This window comes from Triticum urartu, chromosome 7A, assembly GCF_056163025.1.
Source record: "Triticum urartu cultivar PI428250 chromosome 7A, HENAU_Tu73, whole genome shotgun sequence".
Classification (NCBI taxonomy): domain Eukaryota; kingdom Viridiplantae; phylum Streptophyta; class Magnoliopsida; order Poales; family Poaceae; genus Triticum; species Triticum urartu.
Window position 1 is genome coordinate 15,937,361 of NC_141879.1, and position 8,488 is coordinate 15,945,848.

Genomic DNA, 8,488 nt, shown 5'->3' on the forward strand with positions numbered 1-8,488 from the left:
ATAACTTCTGTAAAACAGGATAATCTATCAATATTAAACATTTCTGCAACAATATCCCACATTTGTTGGGCCACCACACAATCAAACAGCAAGTGTTGAACAGTTTCAAATTCTGTACAAAACAAGCATGAAGGATCTTCCACTTTCCTTCTCTTCGCCAGGTTATCTCTAGTAAGTATCTTGTTGTGAACACATAGCCATAAAAATATGTGAATATTCCGTGGGCATAAAATTTTCCACATCTTAGGACTAATGCCCGAGACCACCCCTCCAAAATTGATTTGTTTATAGAAAGACTTAACTGAAAAAACCCCATTTGGTTCTAACCCCCAAATTGGGGTGTCTGTTTCATCCAATGGAGGGTGTTGTTTGATCATATGGACAAGCTGGTCCCAGCGTTTCATACCAATATGGTCGACACACCTCCTGAATGTTAGTTTCAGCTCATTTCCATCCCAAACCTGGGCAACAGTATTGTCAGTTTGGTTACAAATGCAAAATAAGTCCCAGAACTGCACCTTAAGGGAACAATCCCCAAGCCAGACATCATGCCAAAAACTAATGAGTTTCCCATTACCCAGTTTCCAGGTATAAAAGGTTTTGGCAGCTGCCAAAGCCCAAGTAATGCTCTTCCAGAAGGTAGAGCCGCCTTCACTTTTAGCCCAAAGGAGATTAGGAGAATTAACATGGTATTTGTAAAGCAGAAGCTTAGACCAATCTAAGTCAGAGTTATTAAAAAATCTCTTCCCCCAAGAAGCTAATAAGGCGATATTATATTCTTTAATATTTGGGACCCCTAAGCCTCCATATTCTTTCCTTCTAGTAATAAGACCCCATTTAGCTAGGTGGTATTTGTGTTGATCTCCCAAATTGCCCCAGAAGAAATGGGCCATTTGGGAATTAATTGCATTAATTGCCAACTTAGGAAACTTGATCACAGACATTAAGTAAGCAGGGATACTGATTACACAAGCACACAACAGGATAATCTTTCCTTTATAAGTGAGGTATCTCCCTAGCCAACCAGAAATCCCTTTAATTATTCTATCAATGATAGGTTGAATATCTTCTCTCTTCAAATTGTCATAGTGCAGAGGAACTTCCAAGTACTTAATAGGAAAAGAACCATTTTTACAACAAAATATTTGAGCAAATTCCTTAGCACTTGTCTCATCCATGTTAATGGTCATGAGATCACTTTTATGGAAGTTGATTTTCATACCAGACAGATTTTCAAAGCATGACAGAAGCCATTTAAAATTTCTTGCTTTATGGACAGATTTTTCCAAGAAGAGTATGGTGGCATCTGCATATTGCAGACTAACCACACCTCCAGGAATCACATGAGGCAGGAGCCCAGAAATTAGATTTTGAGAAGCAGCTTTCTTGAGCATTTTGGTAAAAACGTCAGCAACTAAGTTAAACAACAGGGGAGAATGTGGATCCCTTGTTTGAGGCCTTTCCCCCCTACAAAGTAGGGCCCTGTTGTATCATTAATCCTCACACTGAAAGTGCTATTAACAAGAGTGCTTTTAATCCAAGAAATCCATTTAGAGCCAAAACCCCTCGAATGAAGCATGTCAAACAGAAACTGTACCTTCTGATTTTCCTCAGCCACATCGACGATTTCCTCTCTCCCGTTTGCAGATCGATCCGACCTGACCTAACCCCGTCCCCTCCCGCTTCCGCTCGGTCCCATGGAGGAGGGAGAGAAGGAGGTGACCGTCGGGAGGAACACCAAGCCGAGGATGGGCAGCCATCCGGGCGCGACGGCGGAGGCGGCAAGCATGCTCACCGACTCAGGGTGGACGACATGAGCGGGCTTTTCAGCCCGCTCGGTCCCGCCCAGCTCGGTCCTGGCTCGCTCAAGAATACAGCCGGTCCAGTCTGTGAAATATGACCGCGAAATCTTCGGTACGGTCCGGTTAAAGCCCGGTCCGCTCGGTCGGACCGAAGAAGAAGCCCATGCGGACGAGGCAGCACCCGCACAGATCATGCTCACGCGGTCATTGGCCTCCTCCACGCGATCTGCTGGTGCCTTTTTTTTCCTTTTATTCAGTCGAGAGTAAACAGAAAGAACGAGAGAAATGGTCCCTCAAAAAAAAACGAGAGAAACAAGGTTATCACATAATCACGGCGCCATCTCACGATTATTTGTTGCTACACCTATGGGAATAACTGCCCACAGGATTCCATTGTTTTCATCAATCTAATAACATCCTTCCGTGATTCACGCTCTTGTTTCCTTAGGGCATGCACAATGGTGCTATTTTATGAATGCCACGTAGGATAAATGATGAGATGGACGAGAGAAAACTCATAAGAAAAGGCTTGTATTCTCTTATTTAAGAAAAGACAAAAGATGATTTATTAGCATAATATGTCTCACCATATTTTTAGGAATGATTAGTTATTAAAGATAAGACTAAGAGACGACTCATTGTAGATATTTATTTTTTGTCATCTCTAAATTACATGCAAGACTTAAGATAAGACTATCTTATCAACCATTGTTGTACATGACCTTATAGTTTTCAATCTAAATATTTCCATTTGTTTTGTATGGACTCCAGACGGTTGTTTCCTTTTAATCGTGACTAACAAAAGAAACATGCTCGATCCGAGAATCACGGTGCCATCCCAGAATTAACTCCACGTCCAGTTTGATCCACTCATCACGGCGACGCTGTAAACGCATAATCGTGGCCTCAGGCACCTGATATATTGCTTGCATGCCACAAAGAAAACTGCTAAGTAATAAACATGCGCAGGTTCGTGGCTAACACCACTTCCCACGGCACATCGTCTCCCTCTCGCCGCTAGCTCTCGCGCACGTCTTCCACCTCGCCAAAGCAACCCCCCTCTCCCTCCAGCCTCTCTCTCCCCTGTGCGGCTGCGCCGCCCCTCTCTCCCTCACGCGTCACGCCGCCGCGCCGCCGCTCCCCCACTCCCCTACGCGGCCACGCCGGTCCCTCTCTCCCCCGCGCCTCTCCCTTGCGCGGTTGCGCCGCCGCACATCAGGTGCATCTTCTCCGGCTCCAACCACCATGCTGCTTCTTCGACCACCTCTTCGACATCCTGGGCCCACATGGCAGTGACTGTCCATCGCCGGGACAGTGAGAACCGCCGGTCCGCACCGAGCTTCACGTCTTCCGGTCCGGTCCCTGAAATCAGGACCGCTGCACTGCTCGGTCCGGTCCGGACCGGACCGCCGGCGGCCGGTCCAAACGACGGCTCGGACCGGGACCGGACCGGCCTGGACCGTGTCCACCCTGATCACCGACAACCTCATCCTGGAGATCCTTTGCCGTCTCCCCGCCAGATCCGTCCATCGCTTCAAGTGTATCTCTGTGCTCTGGCGTGACCTCATTGCCGACCCTGCCAACCACAAGAAGCTGCCCCAGACCCTCGCCGGCTTCCTCTACACCACCTACAACTACAGCGAGTGTGGCCTCCACTTTGCCAGCGTCTCGGGCGAGGGCGCAACCCCGTTCGACCCTTCTCTCTCTTACCTGCACCATAACAAGGACGAGGGCATCATCCAGGAGGTCACCTGCAATGGCCTCCTCCTCTGCCGTCGATACAAGAAAAACAAGGTGGCCGCTTTGAAAGAGGATGATTTCTGTTTTGTTGTGTGCAATCCCATCACTAGGAGGTGGATGGAGTTGCCCCCACTGCCCCCAAAGTCGCCGGCGAACAGACATAGCTATACCACGGGCCTGGCTTTCAATCCGGCTGTATCATCCCATTTCCACGCTCTTCACTTTGAGCAGACCTTTCAGGAAACTTACATCACAGGAGTGAACATTTACTCCTCGCGGACAGGAGCTTGGAGTCATAGGGATAGTGGGATGGCTCAAAAAGTTGCGTTGTGCCCCAAAAGTATGTTCTCGAGGAGTAGGTGCGTCTTTGTTGGCAGTATGCTATACCTGATGGGCAAGCTTGCTGACATCAGCAATGACTATGTGTTGCTGGGGTGGACATGGAGGGAGAAGTGTGGAAGACCATCAGTGTGCCGTACGGCCAAAGATTTGGTACGATTGGATCGTCACAGGGGTGCTTACACTATGCTATATCTTCCGTCGATGATAGCAATAACATCCATGTTTCTGAGATAGAACTCTGGTGCCTCAAGGATTGTGATTGTAAACAATTGGTCCTGAAGCATACTGCCAACATCAATAAGCTTGTGAGCATGACTGGGAGGTTCTACAAGGTGGTTGAGCTTCATCCAGATTGCGACACCATTTTCCTGTTTTCACCTTATGTGGAGGTGATACCTTGGAAGGGTATGATATATGGCATCAAAATGTTGCCCGTATCCTTCATCCTGAGAGAGGCAACAGACAACGATTTCTACCTTATGTTCCTCTGTTCTCGGAGTTACTAGCAGATGGAGATGGGCAGTAGTTTTTTTTTACCTTCAAACCACCCTTGTGCTTCCTCCAAAAATCGGCTCTTCTGTTGGCAGAAGTATTTGTCCGTGTACTTTGGAATCTGCTAGAATCATGCCACTTAATTTGCTTCTGCTTACACCCCTGCTTTCATGAATTTCAGTTCAGAGCAAGTGCCTTGTAAACCTATGGATTAAGCATAATGTCATTTAGAAGAACATTGTTACTCTTGTTCTTATTTGCCTAGCACTGGCTGTTGCTCTGGACATGTATTAGTTCCATGGGGCTAAAATATACTGTAGCCATCCTTTTCCATAACACTCAGTTATTATGATTATCCTAAATCCTTGTGCGGATTGTCAACCTGGTAGTGTACTAAAAGGTTCAATCAGACTTGTTAATGCTGCGATGTCTAGTTGACCTTTTTCGTTCAGTATTCTGGTAAGCTGCCTTGAGCAAATTCTTTTTATTTATGTTTGCTGTAGCTAATGAATTCAAGAGCTTGGGATCTATTAAGCTGAGGGAAATTGCATTGATGTCGATAAAATGAAATAAAATAACATTGCAAGCTTTGATGGAAAGTTTTCCTGCTGGGTGTGTAGGTGATAAACCAAAGTTACGTATCATATAAGCTTGTGTTTCACATATGAAAATAGTAGCCGGTGCCAGGACAGGGCATTTACTGTGCTAGAAATGAAGTGACCATACTACCATATATGGAAGCCTTGGTAAATTCAGTGTCGATGTGCCTTTTGGTGGTTTGCATCAAACCTTGCACAAACTACCACGGAAACCTGCAAGGTTGTGAAAATTATCTTTAGGAAAAGCGGAACAAATCACCATGTTGCCAGTGCTTCATGATTTGGTAAAGTAACAAAAAAGCAGCCTCAAGCATAGGGCCCTGCAGAAAGTATGAAGACAAGGGGTCGTTCATTCCTTAGAGGAGAGAAATTGCTGGGGTGCGTACCCCAAATTCCAGAAACGTGCTTGCAGCTTCGAAACCGCATACTCAGCTGGGCAATAATTTGAAGGGCGCTGTAGCAGTGTAGCAGATGCAGATTGGACTATTTCAGAGGTTTCAATCCAAATTTCTGTTTCTTCTTCTCTTTTGTTAAGGTACGTCCATCCTAGTAACAAATAGCAGTATTTGCTAGCTTCCTATCTTGGTGTCCTCTAATTATTCTGCCAAACAATGGATGTAAGATAGTAGTACTAATGGATAACAGTGGCAAGAAATCATTAGCCGATGGATTAGATTGATTCAGTTTGCTACTGTGTACTAATAAGGAATCTTGAATCTGTAGTACTCCTGTTCATTGTATGTCAAATGTTTTACTTTTAGCATGGACTTATTCAGTTGTGCAATTCATGGTCGTGACTCGTGTATGCCAATATTTGTACATCATGCATGTATAAATTATTTGATATCACTGATTGGAGTAATATCCATCACCCATGCATACCATCTCTCCTGGCTAGAGTCATATGTGCAAGAGGACCAACTTTAATAACTTTTACAAGTTAAGGACTAATGTCACGTACCTGATCCCATGGTTTTTTTTTAGAAAAGAAGGATGACCCCCGGCCTCTGCATCTGGGAGATGCATACAACCATTTTATTGATTATTTTCGAGAACCTTACAAAGTAGTACAACAATATGCCTGAATCCGCCATCTTGGCAACATCTACCGCTACTCCTATTCATATGATGAAGGGGGTGCAAGCTGGGCCAAATACCCAGACCTCTCACCTAAGCCTAACATCTAAAGCCGGGGGGCCCGACCGAGCCACATACCGGGTCCGGGGCACAATCCGGTCTGACGCACTCACATGTGTCGTCGCCGCCATCTTCCACTGGCCCATCTTTAGAGCAGATTGAGGTGCCAACCTTGGCAGGATCCTCCGCCATCGACGCCATCAAGACGCCAAACGATGACCACCATCTACGCTAGTCCATCTCCAAGTAGAAAGAGCGCTACCATAGGACGAAGACCGGCGGAGAATAGGTGAAACGCTGCACACACTGCCGCCGCCAAACACCTTGCACGCACCGCAAAGCGCCCACCATGCTTCCGGGAACCCCAGGCGACGCCTTCAAGAAGGAGCGCGACGAGGGTACGACGCCGTCGCCCGCAAGGGGAACTAGAGCTTTCGCCCAAAGGAAGATCACGGTGAAAGACGGGAGAGGAACTCGACAAGGCCTCCAAGAAGGGGACCGACGCCCAGCAAAGGCGCCGCCATTGTTGTGGCCTCCGCCGACGGCCAAGGGTTTCCCCCGGTTCCGCCCCCATCCCATCCACCCAGCCAAAGACCTGGCCAGGGGAGCGCACGCAGCCGGAGAAAGCGTTGGACTTCATCGAAGCAGGCATGCGCGGGTGACGGGGCACCCCAACCCACTGTAGTAGACGTCCACCGAGACCTCGCCGCCCGCACGGCCGAAGTCGCGGACCACCAGCACCCACGACCATCGCCCGCCGAAGAGGCAACGCCGTCCACACCGCCCGAGGCCGCCGCCCCGGCATCCACCCACCGCACACATCCTGTCGAAACATGGAGAACGACCCACACCACCGCCACCAGGGAGCACCACACCGCGAACATCCAAGCCGGGCAGGACGAGGCAAGGCCACGCCGGCCAGATCCGGGCGGATCCGGCGAACCCCGGCCCACCAGCCGCCAGATCGGAGTATGGCTCCGATCCCAGGGCCAAGGCGGCCGGATCTGATGGGCGGAGCCATCCCCAGCGACAGGCGCGGGGCGACAACGCCGGCGGCAGCCGCCGCAGAGGGCCGGCCTCGGCGGCCACCAGGGAAAAGCGGACGGCGGCGCCCGATGCGGGGTGGGGGCCCGGCTCTCCAGAGGTCGAGGCGGGTGCGCGGGGAAGCCCCCGCCGCCGCCTACCGCCGCGCGGGCAAGCCCGACGACGGCTGCCGGCGGCGGCGGGGAAGGAGGAGAAGGGGAGGCGGGGGACTGGCGGCGCCTAGGGTTTCGCCCCCGGGTCGCCCGAGAGCGGACGACGCGTGCGGGGGGGGGGGGAGAGGGGGGGGGAAGGGGGGGAGTCTATTGTTATAGTCGCATTAATTTGATGATGCTTATAATGAAAAAAACCCGGTGGTGCGTGGTTTTTCAGGCCTACAAGAGGCTCAATTCAAATTCAGAAGTGATTGTACTGGAGTACTTCTACAGGCAACAAACATAGCCACGATTTGCCATTGGCTGTTCTCTCTGGCAGTTCTTTTGTTTTGGTTGATAGCAAATGTTTTCTCCAAAGCACTACAAGGGTGCTCTTGTTTGTAAACTGAACTCCAAAGTTGGTCCACCCTGCCTTTTGTCTAAAACATATGTAGTGTGAAGCTTCATTCTCTTCAATGCATAACAGCCTTGTTTGCAATCTTATTTCACAAAATAGAATGAATGCAACCTTATTTCTGCTTGTTCAGCAACCGACCGAACTACTGTCCACGCATTTACACCTTAAGTTGTCAGCCCTATTAGCTTATAATTTTCTGACCTTGTTTTGACACAACTTGTGAAAGTTAGTAAAAATGCAACTTTAGTTACAATCGATTATTTCTGCACCTTTCTTACAATGTTGTCTAGGTATCAACTGAATGAATTCAAGTAGATATATTACCTATTGTCAGAAGAAATTGGCAAACTCTCTCAGATTGACGATTTTTTCGAGCAGTTGTGATGTTTTGTTTTCATGTTGAGATATGTGCTTGAATATTGTGGCTTTCCCATTCGGCCATTCTGATCTAGCTGCCCGATGATTACCATCGTTTGTATTAAGAAGAAAGATCTGGATGCACTTCCCTGTTGTGATGGAATAAGAGTTATGTTTATCTCAGATAAACTACTGGAGAATTTTCCGAGTCCTTCGGAAGAATCAGAGAAATGAACGAGACATCTAAGAGCATCAGAGATTACGAATTGACATGTTAGAATAGATAAATCAAGGCAATCCAATAAATTCCATGAGTGTGCTCCCTCCGTTCCTAAATATAGGTCTTTTTAGAGATTCCAATGCGGACTACATACGTAGCAAAATGAGTGAATCTACACTCCAAAACACGTCTATATACATCCGTAT

At 48.0% G+C, this 8,488-nt stretch overlaps 1 pseudogene; it reads left to right on the forward strand.

Moving 5' to 3' along the window:
* The first annotated feature begins 1,697 nt into the window (after positions 1–1,697).
* Positions 1,698–4,410, forward strand: LOC125518116 (F-box protein At5g49610-like; annotated as a pseudogene).
* Positions 4,411–8,488: the final 4,078 nt, after the last annotated feature.